This window comes from Triturus cristatus, chromosome 1_1 (assembly GCF_964204655.1).
Source record: "Triturus cristatus chromosome 1_1, aTriCri1.1, whole genome shotgun sequence".
Lineage (NCBI taxonomy): Eukaryota > Metazoa > Chordata > Amphibia > Caudata > Salamandridae > Triturus > Triturus cristatus.
In genome coordinates, this window is record NC_140579.1 from 412,590,172 (window position 1) to 412,609,045 (window position 18,874).

General features: G+C 44.4%; 1 long non-coding RNA gene and 1 pseudogene across 1 annotated transcript; both read left to right on the plus strand.

The window, feature by feature from the left end:
- Positions 1-18,874, plus strand: part of LOC146870331 (cytochrome P450 2G1-like) — a 920,765-nt pseudogene that overhangs the window by 259,112 nt on the left and 642,779 nt on the right.
- LOC146870336 (uncharacterized) lies at positions 7,522-7,978 on the plus strand. Its single transcript, XR_014975125.1, has 3 exons — positions 7,522-7,561; positions 7,681-7,776; positions 7,880-7,978. It is a non-coding gene; the product is annotated as an uncharacterized LOC146870336 (long non-coding RNA).

Here is an 18,874-nt window from a genome sequence, read left to right on the forward strand (position 1 = left end):
GCAGAGTTTCGTCCAGGGTAATCTAAAGGGTGGGCCAGGAAAGAGGGGTGGTTACACCCATTTCCTTTGTCCAGTTTTGCACCAGAGCAGGGGCAGGTAGCCCCTGCAACCGGTTTGAACTGGAGCATGCACAGGGACACCAAGTGTGCCCCCAGTGCAGGACTTCAAAGCACCAGAGAGTGCTCCCGCCCAGCCCCAATACACATCAGCCTGTCTGGGGAAGTGGGGACACCTCCCCTCGACAGGAAACCTATTGTCCAGGCCTCCCCTGCCGGAGTTTTGGTCAGCAGCAGGAGGCCAGACCCGTGTCTGTGGCAGAGGCATCCATTTTGTGATGCCAGGGCTCCGGAAAGTCCTACCGGGTTTAGCCAGTGTGAACATGTCTCTCCCTCGAGAAGGATGGAATGCTACCCCTGGTGCCAGAATTGGCAGGGGGTAGTATTCCAAAGCATTTGACACCAAACATGGCATGTTTTGATGCAGCCATCCCAAAGTTAGCATTTACCGCGAGGTTATAATGCACTTAAGAGTATATGGTATGGCTGTATCACAGAACAGCCACAAGGAAGCATTTCCGAAAGCTGCAGAGGGGCTCAGCTCATGCTTGGGCACCCTCACACACACAACCAAGCACTCTGCCTTCAGGATTGTCAAGGCCTGCCATAGGAGTGGCTTATAGGTTTCTATTTGTCTGTATATGGTAGTGATATAGGTAGCCTATACCACTGTAAGGGGTGCAAGCACACCCTTACCCAGGCTGCAGTAGCAGACCTGTGGTGCCATTTTGGAGTGCTTTCCAGGGGTGGCATAATATATGCTGTAGTCCCTGGTAGGCCTCTGCGGTTCCTATGCCCTAGGTACATAGTATACCATATACTAGGGGCTTATAAGGCACTCCAGAATCTAATTAGATATGTACCAAATGTACATGGAAACCATTTTAGAGAGGAAGCAGCTAGGCTGTGGTCCTGATTAGCAGGGCCACAGCCAGACTAAGGTCGAAAAACAGTGAAACACCAGCAAAAAGTGGGGGTACCCATGTGAAGCAGATCCTACTCTCCTACACTCTGGAGACGGCCCCAGCCTTCACTGAGGAGGAGAACCAGGCCCTGATGGACGGGCTCCTTCCACAGTACAGCAAGCTTTATAGGGAAACCAGGGGAGCAGGTGAGTGTGCAGTCCACTATTTATGTAAAGTGCTATAGCAAGTGAATGAATCTATCACAGACGAACATCTAGGTGTAAACCATAGAGTCAACCATTCATGAAAAATTCAATGAAAAATATTGACCATACACAATTATTAACTGGAAAAATATATATATATATGATATTTATTTAGTCATTTTTTTATATATATATCATTCATTAAATGTTTTGATATTGTTGATTATTCTTTTTTGTACAGATATATATATCATCACTTCACAATCAGACAGACAATATATACAGATACAGTTGATACAAGCAATGCGGCAGATGGAGAACTACGCGCGTTTCGGCAATGTAGCCTTCGTCAGGAGACCGTCTATTGCTTTGGAATTGTATAGAATATATAAAAAACATACAATATATTGATTACATTTTACACCTAGATTGGAGAGTTTAGTCTTTTTTTCGTTTTTTTACATATTCACATTTATACATTAATACAATCCCTGCGGCTAATATTACATTTTTCACTTAAGTAACATATAATACAAAGAAACAAAGTAAATGTGAATAACAGTAATAATCATACTAATACAACATACACAACATATATAATTAAACCTCATTATATACACAATATACATACATTATATACAACCTATATACAGCCTCATTATTTACACAATATTAACACAAAAAAGAAGAAAAACAAATTTAAGAAAAAAAGAAGATAAAAAGAAGATAAAACAGAATCACAGTTCAACCAGTGGTGAAGAAGGAACCGAAGAATTAGAAAAAAGACTATAATGGATAGTAAGACAAAAGATTACAAGAAAAAATTATTGAACATTAAAGAGGGTATAGTATAAAGCTCAAACTATATAGTTTCACATGCCTAAACTCAACGAACCGGTATAGCCACACCGCAATGCTGCTTACTTACTCTATATGATAGCGAAAATCCTAGATGTAAAATCTTGAAGTAAGTATAAAGATAACAATACTCCAAACGTGATGGAACAGCACAACGCCACAGAAGCTTATCTACCTGACACGAAAAGAGATGACTAGAGAAGAAAAAGAAAACTAATGTTAAATTGCATAGGCATATCTACTGATTGATCAGAACACATGTATTGAAAACTCTACTAACTCACTGTGTATGGGTACAAATATCCTCAATTAGAGATTTCTGAAGTAGATCGAAGAGCCAAGGAATCTTCGTACGTTTAAGGACAAGCGAATATGGTAGAGACTTGCTAAACAGCAAATAACGGAGATAAAAAGAATGAGCAGGGGTAGAAAAAAGAAAAAAGAAAGAAAAGAAAATCCTAAGGATAGGATACAAAAATAAACCTGCAGCAATAATAAACAAAGATAACATAAAAATCTATACGTACTGAGTTAAAATTATAACCTATCACGAGACGCTGATTAGCCAGGTAGCCCCCGTATTTGTATGTGGATAATTGTGACACTTATTCAAAAAACCATTCCGGTAAGCAGCCGAGTAGATGACAAAGACAATAGATGTAGCTGCGGAGATGAGAACGCAAAAACAATAGGATTTAATATATTGTATAATAATGATGTATAACTCAATACCGTGGACCAACTTGTTCCTTCAGATCAAACTTACATCAGGATAGGCTGAAGTTAAATCTCGGTATAGATAGAAGGAAAATAACAGGACACAACAGGATATGGGTGCGTCACAAACAGTCCATACGAGCTTAAAATGAGAGAAAGAGTATACGTATTTATGCTAAAGTTACAAATATCCAGATAAAGGATATAAGGCTCGAACTTCAAAATAAGATTATTTTTCATGTTGATACAGATAAAGGCATACCTGATTCTATGTTTAAACGTTCATACGGGCGGCTCCGCTTGATATAAACAGGATATTTCGCTGTGAAATGGCGCCTCAAAAGCGTCCTATATATAGCTTGAATGATTCACGTGTTAAACTAAATTGGAGAAAGGCTAATGAGCCACAGCTGATACTGGGAGGTTCCTAGTTTAAGAATAAAGGTAGAAAGAGGACAACATGAATCCAGCACTCCATACGTGCGTACATTCTCCAGAGTTCATCCGTCGTCAGAGCAATTGCCTTAGGGCGACCGACGCTGAATCATTCCAAATACAGAAACAGAAAACAGACCATATAATCTAGTTCGACATATAGAAAAAGATGGCACATATTGCCTCATGACCAACAAACCAGTAACTAATTTGAGCAAAACAAAACAGTGCATGCAAAATACAACGTATAAATAACGATAAACACAAAATTGAATAAAAGTAGAAAACGACCGGAAGGGTCCGATCAAAAAGATGGTGCATGCTGTATCAGGACAAATGGCGATAAAGAAACGCATGTTATATCGAAACCACTGTTCTAATTACTAATAGTACTGATATAACGAAGTAGAGAGTAGATAGATGTTAAAGTTCCACTATCGACCGAAATTAGGAATCAGGCACGTGCGTAATACATTAATAGTATGCGGCACCACAATAAGTGTAACATGAAAACATAAAGTTTATGTTGGAATATTTACGGGCTGGAATTATTCCAACAGGACTACAGATCAAAAATATTCCTGGTCTGTTTGTCCAAATTAAGGAGTTTTGGGAAAAATGGTCCCTTATCGCCAATCGGTGTTCAAGGGATCTTATGATGCTTATAGTAGAGACTGCCAAGGAAATGTTCTCACAGTTACTTAATGAAATATCAGAATTAGAGAACAAAATAAAGGCCTCCACGGCAATTGATGATGCCAAAAAGAAACTCGAGGAACTAGATAATGAACTTAGTTCCTATAATGACTATCTTATGAAGCGCAAAACAGACAAACTCAAAAAGGACATTAGATTCTTTAATAAGGAACATATCTACCCCTATCTTGCAGATGGCTATTATTCCCAATCTGATCTCACGGGATCAGACTCCAATTCTTATCAACAATCATATAGATCATTCAATAATAAAAAAGTTATCACCTTTTCTGATACATCAGATTCTGATAGTGAAGGAATGACACCTACGTCAGAAAATAGAGGTAATAGGTATACCCCACGATTCAATCAAGGATATCGTCCTTTTTTAGGGAGACGAAATCAGAGCAGAGGGAACTGGCGCCCTCAATATCAGCCGCAATATCAACAGCATCAATTTCAACAACAGTACCAACTTCAACAACAGTACCAATCTCGTACACAATATCAGACACCATTTCGTGGCCATCAACAAGCAAATCAGAATCAATACTTAGAAACCAGGAACGGCCGTTACTGGAGACAATGAAGGACATACCAATCTTTAACTTAAGTACTTGTAGTCTTAGTCAGGCATCATATTCTCTCCTTTCTAAGGGACTATCTTTTGTGCCTCATTCGGGCATAAATAAATTTGAGCTATTCAATGACGTGATGTCTTTCTTCCGCAAAATCCGGCTTAAATGGTTTTTTTCTAACATGGAAAACACGGTTCCTGATATAAATAGTTCAGGTCTAGTGCCCAAATCTGTGTTTACCCCTACTTTAGATCAAATTGCTCCAGAGGTGCGTATTTTTGAACAAGTAGTATTTAACAAACTTACTATTGCCACCAAATATATCCCCAAGACTCCGTATAATATCTCAGTAGAAGAATATGAAGCCCTCAAAAACCTTAAAAACTCTCCCGAAATCACGATAAAAAGCTGTGATAAAGGAGGAGGGATAGCCATACTGGATACAGCAAAGTACATCAATAGAATTGAAGATATGCTTAAAGACAGTAGGTTCTATATGAAAATTACTAAAAACCCTACTCAAATGATTAAAAATAAAATCTATAGGCTAATCGCCAAAGCCTTACAAAATGGATACATCTGTGAGAAGGAGTTTAATTACATGAATATAGACAACCCTAGACTGGCTAATCTATATGGTACCCCTAAAGTACATAAGGATGAGGTCAATCCTCCTTACCCGCCAATCGTTACCACTATTGGATCCATTACTGAGCCTATCTCTAAATATCTAGATCTTATGTTACGACCATCTATACATAAAATTCCTGGTTATGTCCAAGATACTCGCCAGATAATTAACCTAATGGAAGGCACCCCGTTCAATTCTAAGAGACAATGGCTTGTCACATTGGATGTGGAAAGTCTCTATTCTACATACCGTGTGATGGAGCCATCTTAGCTGTAAAATTGTTCATTGATCTTTATGATATTGAATGTAATATCGAATTCATTATCAACTGTTTAAAAATCATCCTTGATGAAAATATATTTGAACTTCGAGGTGAACTATAAAAACAGATAAAAGGAGTTAGTATGGGCGCTTCTTGCGCCCCTACAATAGCGAACATTTATATGGCTAATTTTGAAAAACAATTCATTTTTAACGAAGTGGCTCCATTTTTTGAGTCTATATTACACTGGTCTCGTTATATAGACGATATTGTCATTATATGGGATGATAATGAAGACAATTTGGCTGACTTCATTACCTGGCTAAATCTCTGTGATCCTTATTTAAAATTCACATCCCATATCAGCAATATCCAAATTGAGTTCTTGGACATTCTGATCAAGCATGAACATGGCCAATAGTTTGTGGACCTTTTTGTAAAACCCACTGCTCGCAACACGTTGCTGCATTATCAAAGTTTCCACCCAACTAAACAAAAAAGCAGCATCCCCTTTGGCCAGTTTCTGCGCCTTAGACGGAATTGCACGAAATTGGAGGACTTTGACTACAAGTCCATAGACATGAAAAAGAAGTTTCTTGATAGAGGCTACCCTCACAGACTCATACGTGAGTCATGTAAACGTGCAAGATTTTATGATCGCCAGCACCTATTACAAGGTAGCAATCGGAAAGAAGAAAACAACCTGGTTTTTGTAACACGTCATTCTCTTTTGAATGAAAAAATTCGCCAAATTATCTGTTCTAATTGGCACTTACTTAATGTCAATAGAACTAAGATTGATTTTGTTGAAAGACCTCTTTTTGCCTATCGGAAAAATAGAAATCTTAAAGATCTTATTGTTAGATCGCGCATGCCCGTAAATAAAGAGCCAATACAGAGAAGTATTGAAGACATGCGGCCTATTCAGGGCAATTATAAATGTGGTACATGTATAGTTTGCCCTCTAGCAATTGAATCTAAAGAACTTCTTTTTAACAAACAAACAATTGTAGCGAAGGGTATAACTAATTGTAAAACCAAAAACGTTGTTTACCTATTAATATGTCCATGTAATAAAGGCTATGTGGGTGAAACGTCGAGATCTCTCAACACCAGGCTTACTGAGCATAGGTCTGCAATCAGGACCAAAAAACTAGCTTCCCCCATGGTGGTACACTTTCTTGAAAATAATCATACTGCGGACAATATACGTTGGTATATTTTGGAAAAAATTACTAACAAGGAAGGTCACTGCTCTGAAAAAAATCAGAATAAAACGTGAAGTTTTTTGGATGTTCTATCTTGACACAGTCAACAAAGGTCTGAACTTGGAGATACCTTGGGAACAGGCCATTATCTAAACTTGGTCACTATATCTATATTTAGGCTTTGATGACAATCGGATCTCTATACATATATTTGGCATGGCATTGTATGGGGCTCTATACATATATGCTATGTGATTGTAGATGGTTTCAGTACCCCCTTTTTTTCCTTTTTCTCTTAAAAACTATTTTTATTATTCTTTATGTTTTCATGTTACACTTATTGTGGCGCCGCATACTATTAATGTATTACGCACGTGCCTGATTCCTAATTTCGGTCGATAGTGGAACTTTAACATCTATCTACTCTCTACTTCGTTATATCAGTACTATTAGTAATTAGAACAGTGGTTTTGATATAACATGCGTTTCTTTATCGCCATTTGTCCTGATACAGCATGCACCATCTTTTTGATCGGACCCTTCCGGTCGTTTTCTACTTTTATTCAATTTTGTGTTTATCGTTATTTATACGTTGTATTTAGCATGCACTGTTTTGTTTTGCTCAAATTAGTTACTGGTTTGTTGGTCATGAGGCAATATGTGCCATCTTTTTCTATATGTCGAACTAGATTATACGGTCCGTTTTCTGTTTCTGTATTTGGAATGATTCAGCGTCGGTCGCCCTAAGGCAATTGCTCTGACGACGGATGAACTCTGGAGAATGTACGCACGTATGGAGTGCTGGATTCGTGTTGTCCTCTTTCTACCTTTATTCTTAAACTTGGAACCGCCCAGTATCAGCTGTTGCTCATTAGCCTTTCTCCAATTTAGTTTAACGCGTGAATCATTCAAGCTATATATAGGACGCTTTTGAGGTGCCATTTCACAGCGAAATATCCTGTTTATATCAAGCGGAGCCGCCCGTATGAACGTTTAAACATAGAATCAGGTATGCCTTTATCTGTATCAACATGAAAAATAATCTTATTTTGAAGTTCGAGCCTTATATCCTTTATCTGGATATTTGTAACTTTAGCATAAATACGTATACTCTTTCTCTCATTTTAGGCTCGTATGGACTGTTTGTGACGCACCCATATCCTGTTGTGTCCTGTTATTTTCCTTCTATCTATACCGAGATTTAACTTCAGCCTATCCTATGATGTAAGTTTGATCTGAAGGCACAAGTTGGTCCACGGTATTGAGTTATACATCATTATTATACAATATATTAAATCCTATTGTTTTTGCGTTCTCATCTCCACAGCTACATCTATTGTCTTTGTCATCTACTCGGCTGCTTACCGGAAAGGTTTTTTGAATAAGTGTCACAATTATCCACATACAAATACGGGGGCTACCTGGCTAATCAGCGTCTTGTGATAGGTTATAATTTTAACTCAGTACGTATAGATTTTTATGTTATCTTTGTTTATTATTGCTGCAGGTTTATTTTTGTATCCTATCCTTAGGATTTTCTTTTCTTTCTTTTTTCTTTTTTCTACCCCTGCTCATTCTTTTTATCTCCGTTATTTGCTATTTAGCAAGTCTCTACCATATTCGCTTGTCCTTAAACGTACGAAGATTCCTTGGCTCTTCGATCTACTTCAGAAATCTCTAATTGAGGATATTTGTACCCATAGACAGTGAGTGAGTAGAGTTTTCAATATATGTGTTCTGATCAATCAGTAGATATGCCTATGCAATTTAACATTAGTTTTCTTTTTCTTCTCTACTCATCTCTTTTCGTGTCAGGTAGATAAGCTTCTGTGGCGTTGTGCTGTTCCATCACGTTTGGAGTATTGTTATCTTTATACTTACTTCAAGATTTTACATCTAGGATTTTCGCTATCATATAGAGTAAGTAAGCAGCATTGCGGTGTGGCTATACCGGTTTGTTGAGTTTAGGCATGTGAAACTATATAGTTTGAGCTTTATACTATACCCTCTTTAATGTTCAATTATTTTTTCTCGTAATCTTTTGTCTTACTATCCATTATAGTCTTTTTTCTAATTCTTCGGTTCCTTCTTCACCACTGGTTGAACTGTGATTCTGTTTTATCTTCTTTTTATCTTCTTTTTTTCTTAAATTTGTTTTTCTTCTTTTTTGTGTTAATATTGTGTAAATAATGAGGCTGTATATAGGTTGTATATAATGTATGTATATTGTGTATATAATGAGGTTTAATTATATATGTTTTGTATGTTGTATTAGTATGATTATTACTGTTATTCACATTTACTTTGTTTCTTTGTATTATATGTTACTTAAGTGAAAAATGTAATATTAGCCGCAGGGATTGTATTAATGTATATATGTGAATATGTAAAAAAACGAAAAAAAGACTAAACTCTCCAATCTAGGTGTAAAATGTAATCAATATATTGTATGTTTTTTATATATTCTATACAGTTCCAAAGCAATAGACGGTCTCCTGACGAAGGCTACATTGCCGAAACGCGCGTAGTTCTCCATCTGCCGCATTGCTTGTATCAACTGTATCTGTATATATTGTCTGTCTGATTGCCTAAGTGATGATATATATATCTGTACAAAAAAGAATAATCAACAATATCAAAACATTTAATGAATGATATATATATAAAAAAATGACTAAATAAATATCATATATATCTATTTCCAATTAATAATTGTGTATGGTCAATATTTTTCATTGAATTTTTCATGAATGGTTGACTCTATGGTTTACACCTAGATGTTCGTCTGTGATAGATTCATTCACTTGCTATAGCACTTTACATAAATAATTAATTTCCTTACATATAGCAAGTCTATTAGGTCTGTAGGGGTCCCCTTCTTTCTAAAGAGTGTGCAGTCCAGTGCCTTCCTAATTGTGCATGTTGTCTGACTAGCAGTACTAGCAGTGTGTACACCAGTGTCAAGCATACTCACTGAGTACTTTCATCCCCCAAAGTGTGTAGGTACATGTAATGAACAGGTGTTCTGCAGCTAAAGTGCATTTGTGCAAGCTTCAACTTTCCAGGCATTGTTAACATGTCAGACATTCAGGCATTTGTCCTTTTCCATGGGTGCACTACCTGTGTAACTCATTTTCCTTTGTGATGACGACATGTATATCCAACTGTGTGCAGCACAAATATGGGCCATGTGTGTTAATAGACTTTTAACTTTGTCTTCCTCTCAGGTTGTTGCCCACCAGAAGCAGGAGATATGGCTGACCATCGCCCGGGCAGTTCGATCGGTGGGGGTCTACAAGCGCCGGATCCACAACTGCCAGAAGAGGTGGCAGGACCTTCGGGGCTGGACCCGGGGGATCGCAAGGGTCCAGCTGAAGCTGTTGCCTCCTCGCAGGAAGGGCAGACACTGGACCCTGACCCCCCACATGCACAGGATCCTGGCGGTGGTCTTTTCCCGACCTGGATGGGCAGCTGAAGGTCAGACAGCAGCAAGGAGGGGGTAAGTCCTTGCCTAATCTGTATACTATGTCTGACATGCTAATTGCAGTCTTTTGGCCTGGTCACATTTCCACATTACGTAGGTCTTGTAGTCCAATACTCATGTCCCTCAATTGTGTGATGCACCCTCCTCATCTGATCCACAGGTGTGGACCCTACAGTCTGTTGCTTGTGTCACTAGGGCACTGTGTCCCTGCAGTCAGCTATGCTTCAGGTTCCAGACAGCATCTGTTACCGTGACTCTGTTGTGTGTTTCATGGGTCGGTCAATTGTTTACACAATGCCTGAGATCTGACATGTGATCTGTGTGTGCCCTTGATATGTGTTACAATTGCTGGTCTGACTCGCCACATGTGGCTGGGGTATTTCAAACAAACATATGCAGCAGGGGACTCCAATTTGTGTGCCTCAGGAGTATGTATATCAAGTTATCACACTTGCTTAGCCACCTGACTACTGTCCAGGGCTAAACACTGTTTTATGTAGACCTGGGCAGTCATGCCTGCTCAAGGGCATTTAGAAACACTCTGTAATCCCACTCGTGTGCATCAACTTACAGGTTGTGCTTAGTGACATGTGCCTTCAGGTGTCTGCCTCTGTGTCATTGTGGTGTGGCTTCCTTTTCCGTACAACTGTGGTGTTCATGAGTTTGAAGGTCAGCAGGACATCTGCTTTGTGACTATGAGAGACAAGACCTGTGTGACATATAGGTGTGTGATCACTTGACAGTGCACAATGGTGTATGCAACTGTGCACTTCAGGCAGCTGTGTTACATGCACAGCAGACTGTGATATGCTAATGTACAGGGAGTTGTGTTCGCAGAGACTTATATGTCTGTTTTGTATGATGTGGGGTCTTCTGGGTCCAGAATATGTTGTTTGCAGGGGATGGGCAAGTGCACTTGTCAGCTGCAGAGTTTGCTTTACCCATGAGCTATGATTGTGACACAGTGCATACTGTTGTTGCCTGGATGCCCTGCCCCTGTGACAGGGGACAGTGTTGACTGACTTTCCAGGCATGCCAGTGCCATGGCATTTAACTTGTTAAGAGTGATCCAGCATTGTGTTCAAATGTGCTCCATGCACCCCATTGTGGCATTGACTATCAGGACATGAGAACATCATAGTATGTGTTGCTGGCAAGCATCAAAAGCATGTGAAATAAGAATCTGCCCAACCCTTCATCCTGACACCTGTACTGAGTCAGTGGCAAGAGATGTGATGTGTGAATAGTGACATACTCCTACATGTTCACTTGCATGTCCAACAAATGTGTAGGTGGTGCATGTCGGCACATTGGGGTATTAGCATCCAACATGCAACAGACATATGGGTGCAAGTCCAGGAGGGATATGAGTGCCATGGTTGATGGTGAGACTGACAATTGGCTTATTCTAAACAGTGTGAGCACTTTGAGCAGTGTTCAGCTGACAATGCCAGGGCTTGCCCTGTGATGTGATGTACTCACTGTGGTGTGTGCAGTCAGTGCAGGTGACTGATGTTGTTCTCTTTTTTTCTAATTCTATCCAGATACATCCACGGCCACAGGAGGGGACAGCTCCACGGACCAGGAGGAGCCACAGAACCTGACTGGGACAGATGGCGAGGAGTCGGAGGGACCCAGTGGCACGGAGGGCGAGTGGAGCCACACCGAGGAGTCCTCAGCAACATCCACCCCAGCTGAGGGCCACAGCAACTCAGAGGATGACTCCCTTGTGAAGGCGGGTGTCAGCAGCCACCAAACCCCAGCTACTGAGGCTGTCCCCGCCACTGCCACCGCCCCCACCACCACCATCACCACCCTCCCATCAGCTCCCATCCCAGAGGTCCGTGGAGCGTCCCGTGTTCTGGAGCATGTCTCCTTTGTGCCAGGCACCACACTCCCTGCCCCTGTGTCCCCTGCTGCCCTGAGTGAGGAGTCTGTGGACTTGCTTTGACATATCCATGTAGGGCAGACATCAATGCTAAGTGTCCTCCATGCACGCACTAGTCTGTTGACACAACTGGTGTCGTTCATTGAGGGCATTTCATCGGGCATGTCTGCCCCACAGAGGACCAATCAGTCCGTGGCCTCCTCTCTGACGGCAGCAGTGTCCCTCCTCCAACAGTCCCGCACCCCTCCTACCCCTGTACCACTCACGATTCCTAGCACCCTACCTGTCCCAAGCACACACACCTGCACATTCTCACAAACCCACAGACACGGGCAGCACACAAACACCCAAACCAAGGGCTAGACGTGCACACAAGCAAGCGCAGGGGACTGAATACCACACTCACAGGGGATGGTTTGCAGACACACGCATAGTCATCCACAACCACTCTTCCCTTGCCTCACCTGCAACCCCATCTCCACAGAAGCTCTTCCTCTGTGACCTTGGTCTCTTCCCCACCGACCCAGCAGATCCATCTTACAAGCGGAAGAGGAAGTCCCCACACACAGAGGGGAGTGCCCCTCACACCCAGACACCCGCAAATCCCCCCGGAGCCAGAAGAGCAAAACCCCACCCCCACCTCGCAGCACCACTACGAAATTTCCGTCCTCCCTCCCCCAGGCCACCACTCCAGAGGTTCCCCCGCCACACCCTGCCCCAGGTTCCCCCACCCGAAGATACACCATCCCCAAAATGCTGAAGCCCTCCCCCCCTACCACTTGCTCTTCCACCTCCGGTCAGACAGTTTGTGCCACTGATGTGGGGACTGTGTCGCCCCCTGTCCTGTCGACCTCACCTGAACCCCATTCCTCTCCCATTGAGTTAGGCACTGCAGTGGAGTCCACGACCACCCTGTCTGACTTGGGCACTGCAGTGGGGACTCAGTCCACTCCATCTGACCTGCCCACTGCACTTGTGCCGGCACACACCCCATCTGACTTGTGCCCCACAGTTGTGACTGCACCCACTACTTCAGTCAGCTGCACTGCAGTTGCCAGTGACTCTTCTGCATCCACCATCCCTTCACTGCCCCCTTCTGCTGCGCCCTGATCCTGTCCCTGCGGTGCCTGGCCTGCCCCCATGTATGCCCCTCGGAGGGGATGTCCCCTGTCCTTACCGGTGCAGACAAGCAACGTGTGACAGTTGTCACTCAAGTTAACTTTTTGTCATTTGGATATGGACTGGTGTGAGAAGTTGGCCTGGTATATGATGCTCACTAGTTAAAGTGATCACCTTGTACCATGCCAAGCAACCCTTATGGTGTGGTTGTAAGTCAACCTTTTCGGACCAGCTGCCCTAGTGGTAGCGTAGGCTAAGCAGTCTTTGAGGCTAAACTCGTGATGCGTGTTAAGCAAGCTGTTTTACCAATAGTAACCCCCCTTTTATACCAATGAAAGGACACCACACAGATATATATTCAAAATATATATGTATTTATTTCTCAAAGTAACCCCTAGTCTCTTTATGAGCACAGGAGCACAAATCGTCAAACAAGATTATCACAGAATACACAGAAGTTGCACTTTATATGGATAGGCCCTGGTGGCCACTCGAACCATATACTAAAATAGTGGTATAAGTACCACGAACAGAAAAGGGGAAAGGCCTAGGGCCTCTAGAATCGCTGGGCCTACAAGGAGCTAACGTCAGTTAGTGACCAGGAGGTCCACGGGTGGCGTGTGCAGAGCAAATAGTCACACGCGTGCTCCCATAGGTTTCAATGGGTGCGTAAAAAGTACAAAGTTACTGCAAAAGGAATCTTCCGGATGACCTAGGAACTTAAGATTTGGAACACAGGCACTAGAGATGTAATACTACACTTGGGCACAGGTGTGCCAGCTTTACCTCACCCACAGGAAGCGGGTGCATAGGCCTCGAAGTGCGTCGGGTTTCTTCTATCTGTTCCGTGGGGCCTGTAGACAAAAGGGCTGCAGGCGGTCGGTCGGGAAGAGATGCAGTGGATCCAAGAGTGGATCGGAGATGTTGAAGACCTGAAAGCAGAGGGGACAGTGTTCACAGTCACTAGCCAGTGACCAGCGTGGCACCAGGTGGGTACCAGGCGATGTCGGGTGCAAACAGGAAGGAAGGTGTAGCTTGACTCTGCAGCCACGTGGTCCCTGAAGGTCGACGACGTCCAGGAGTCGAGTCACGAGCTGTCCCACGCAGGCTCTCGCTGTCGGCGGTGTCGGCGACTTGATCGAAGCAAACAAGCCTTGGCAAAAGCAATTGTTGTAGGCAAGGAGTTTAAGCTGATGGTTCTGACCAGCAAGGTCAGAGGAACTGCTCCTTTGGAGGGGAGCAAGGGCCAGTCTGGAGCAACCAGACCAGCGGTGTTTGTCGTAGATTTCGTCGCCAAGATGGCCACTAGCCAGCGGGCCAGCAACCGGTTAGGCGCGTCGAGTGGCAAAATGCAGAAGGGCCCCACGCAGATCGTGGAGATGCTGGAGGGCTCACCTTTGGTGCAGATGCTGCTCGAGGGTTGGGCTTCTCAGGACCCAAAGCACAACTTGGAGGGAGCCTCGGTTGTTGCACTGGTCAGCTTGTCGTAGTCGTTTCAAGATGGCTGGCTCCACGTGTCTCGGTGCCTCCACGGGTCTCCTCTTTGCAGGGACTGTGGATCGGGCGGTGAGAGGTCTGGAGGTCCAGGTCTTGTCAGTCTCTGGGCTCGGGCTCCGGCGGGAGGCGGCGGCAAAACAGACGTTGATTCGCTGGATGGTGCTTGCGTTAGCAAGGTGGTCACTCCCTGACCACAGGGGAGATTGGCTTCAGTCCTCTGTGCAGCAGAGCGTCGAAGTTCCCGTCTTCTTCTTAGTTTTAAGTTGATTCCAGGATGTCTGAAGTCTTAGGACACAGCTCCTACCTTTATTCGGATTCTAGGGGCCGGACTACCTGCTAGGTCCCTCCCTATGGGTGGGACCAGGAAGGGGGGTGGTTACACCCCCAATCCTTTGTCCAGCTCGCCCCAGGCCCGGGACTGGTGTGCCCCAGGACCGGTTTGAACTGGCATATGCACCGAGGCTCCTTGTGAGCCACAGGCATGTCTGGTTTCTTTCAAGCCCTACCTGACCAATACACAAAATCCTGTCTGGGGTGGTGCACGCACCTCCCCTGGCAGGAAACCCTTTGTCCACACCTCCCAAGCTGGAAGGACTCCCAGCAGCAGGAGGGCAGACTTGTGTCTGTGGTGGCAGCATCCATTTTGTGGAGCTGAGGCTATGTCTGATTTTACCCGGGTTTCAGGCACTGTACATGTCGTGTCCCTCTAGAAGGGTGGAATGCTAACCCCGTCGCCAGAATTGGCGAGGGGTTAGTATTCCAATTCGTATGACACCTTACTCGACATGTTTTGATAAAGCCAAACCAAAGATAGCATTTAACCGCGAGGTTCATAATGCACTTAAGAGTATATGGTATGACGATATCTGGAAACAGTAGAAGGAAGTTGTTCCGACCACTGCAGACAGGCTCAGCTCATGCCAGAGCACCATCTCACATGGAACCAAGCACTCTGCCTTCAGGATTGTTAAGGCCTGCCCTAGGAGTGACTTATAGGTTACCAGGTGTCCCATTTAAGGTTAGGTATAGGTATACTACACCTAAGTAAGAGGTGATTACACCAACTTACCCCAGCTGAGTGATCAGCCAGTTGTGTCAAATTGTTAGGCCAAGCCTGGGGTGGCATAATACATGCTGCAGCCCTTGGCAGGCCTTGGGTACACCAATGCCCTGGGTACCTAGTGTACACTGGTACAGGGGCTGACAGGGTGATCCACTTCCAATTGGTTATGCACCTAGGGTGCATAGTTTTAATTTAGTAGAGAGAACAGCAGGCTGGGGGTCTGATTGGCAGGCCCACAGCCTCAATATGTCAAAAACCAGAGAAGCAAAAAGCAAAAATTTGGGGTGACCATAGGATAGCAGACCCTACTCTCCTACACAACCCCCCCCCAAACGCTGGGACATTAAACTAGCCTTGACCAGTCTCGTCTTCATGTCCTAAGTGGAAGTACCTGGAGAGACCATCTGCATTCCCATGGTCAGTACCTGGCCGGTGCTCCACTGTAAAGTCCATCCCCTGTAGGGAAATGGACCACCTAAGCAGTTTGGGGTTTTCACCCTTCATCTGATTTAGCCACAAGAGGGGCTTATGGTCGGTCTGAATCTTGAAGTGAGTGCCAAACAAGTATGGCCTCAGCTTCTTCAGGGCCCACACCACAGCAAAGGCCTCCCTCTCAATAGCTGACCAATTCTTCTCTCTGGGGGTCAACCTTCTGCTAATAAAAGCAATGGGTTGGTCTTGACCATCTACATTAAGTTGTGACAGCACAGCTCCCACACCCAACTCAGAAGCATCTGTTTGGACAATAAACTCTTTGGAGTAGTCAGGACTTTTCAGGATAGGTGCAGAGCACATGGCCTCCTTCAGGTCATCAAATGCCTTTTGACAGCTTACTGTCCACTGAACCTTTTTGGGCATCTTCTTGGATGTCAGATCATTAAGAGGAGTCACAATGGACCCATAGTTCTTAACAAACTTCCTGTAGTACCCAGTCAAGCCCAAGAAAGCTCGAACTTGAGTCTGGGTGGTTGGAGGGGACCAGTCCTTGATGGATTGTATCTTACTCTCCAGTGGTTGAACTTGGCCTCCACCTACAAGGTGGCCCAAATATACAACCTTACTCTGCCCTATCTGGCACTTAGTAGCCTTGATAGTGAGGCCTGCCCTTTGCAGAGCCCCAAGAGCCTTCTTCAGGTGGATCAGGTGATCCTCCCAGGTGGAGCTAAAGACAGCAATGTCATCAAGATATGCTGCGCAAAAGTCATCCAACCCAGTAAGGACTTGGTTCACCAGCCTTTGGAAGGTGGCAGGTGCATTCTTCAGACCAAAGGGCATCACCACAAACTGGTAGTGCCCACCTGGGGTTGAGAATGCTGTTTTGGCCTTAGACTCCTCAGCTAATCTGATTTGCCAATAGCCAGCTGTTAAGTCAAATGTGCTCAAAAACTTTGCAGAAGCTAGTTTGTCTATGAGCTCATCTGCCCTTGGAATAGGGTGTGCATCTGTCCTGGTGACAGCATTGAGTCCTCTGTAATCCACACAGAACCTCATCTCTCTCTTGCCATCTTTGGTGTGAGGTTTGGGGACCAGAACCACTGGGCTAGCCCAGGGGCTCTCTGAGGGTTCAATGACACCTAATTCCAGCATTTTATGTACCTCAGCCTTTATACAGTCCCTGACGTGGTCAGGTTGTCTGTAAAGTTTGTTCTTTACAGGCAGACTGTCACCAGTGTCCACAACATGGGTACACCAGTCAGTTTGGCTAGGTATCAAGGAAAACATATGTGAAAATGATTGTAGAACCTGTCTACATTCAGTCTGCTGATGGGCAGTGAGGTTGCCTCCAAGGCTCACTCCTTCAACTGAGCCATCTTCAGGGTTCTGAGACAACAGGTCTGGGAGAGGGTCACTCTCTTCCTCCTGTCCCTCATCTGTAGCCATGAGCAAGCCCATGTCTGCCCTGTCAACATATGCTTTAAGCCTGTTAACATGGAGTACCCTGTGGGGACTCCTGGGAGTTCCTAGGTCGACCAAGTAGGTGACCTCTCCCTTCTTTTCCAGGATTGTATGGGGTCCAGACCATTTGTCTTGGAGTGCTGCTGGGGCCACTGGCTCCAACACCCATACCTTCTGTCCTGGCTGAAACTCAACCAAGACAGCCTTTTGGTCATGCCAAGCTTTCTGTAAGGCCTGGCTTGCCTCAAGGTTTTTGGATGCCTTCTCCATATACTCAGCCATCCTGGAGCGGAGACCAAGTACATAGTCCACTATGTCTAGCTTAGGCTTTTTGAGAGGTAACTCCCAGCCTTCCTTCACCAAACACAGTGGGCCTCTCACAGGGTGCCCAAACAACAATTCAAAGGGGCTGTAGCCAACTCCTTTTTGTGGGACCTCTCTGTAAGCAAACAGAAGGCAGGGTAGAAGGATGTCCCATCTTCGCCTGAGCTTTTCAGGTAATCCTTTGATCATACCCTTTAGGGTCTTGTTGAATCTCTCAACAAGCCCATTGCATTGTGGGTGATAAGGGGTGGTGAACTTGTAGTTGACACCACATTCCTTCCACATAGCTGTTAAGTATCCTGACATAAAGTTGGTACCTCTGTCAGATACTACCTCCTTAGGAAACCCCACTCTGGAGAATACTCCCAGCAGGGCCCTGGCCACAACAGGAGCTGTAGTGGTCCTAAGGGGAATTGCCTCTGGATACCTGGTGGCATGATCCACTACCACCAGTATAAATCTGTGCCCAGATGCAGTGGGAGGATCCATGGGACCCACTATGTCTATTCCCACTCTTTCAAAGGGAACCCCCACCACAGGTAGTGGTATCAGGGGGGCCTTTGTTGTGCCACCTGATTTGCCACTGGCTTGGCAGGTAACACAGGAGCGACAAAACTCCTTTGTATCTTCATTCATATGAGGCCAGTGAAAGTGAGGGACAAGTCTGTCCCAGGTCTTGTTCTGGCCTAGGTGTCCTGCTAAAGGAATATCATGGGCCAAGGTAAGAAGGAAGCCCCTAAATTGCAGAGGTATAACCAACCTCCTGGTTGCACCAGGCTTGGGGTCTCTAGCCTCTGAATAAAGGAGCCCTTCATCCCAATACACTTTATGGGTACCTTGAGCATTCCCAGCAGCCTCAGCAGCAGCCAGCTGTCTGAGGGGTTCAAGAGAGGGACAGGATAACTGAGCCTGCCTCAAGTCAGCCCTTGAAGGTCCCCCTGTCCCCAGAAACTCAACCTGGTCAGGTTCAAGCTCTTCAGGGACAGTTCCTTCAGGGTCCTCTAGATCAGCTTCCTGGGAAGGCTGATCATCACTCTGAGGCAGGGGGGAA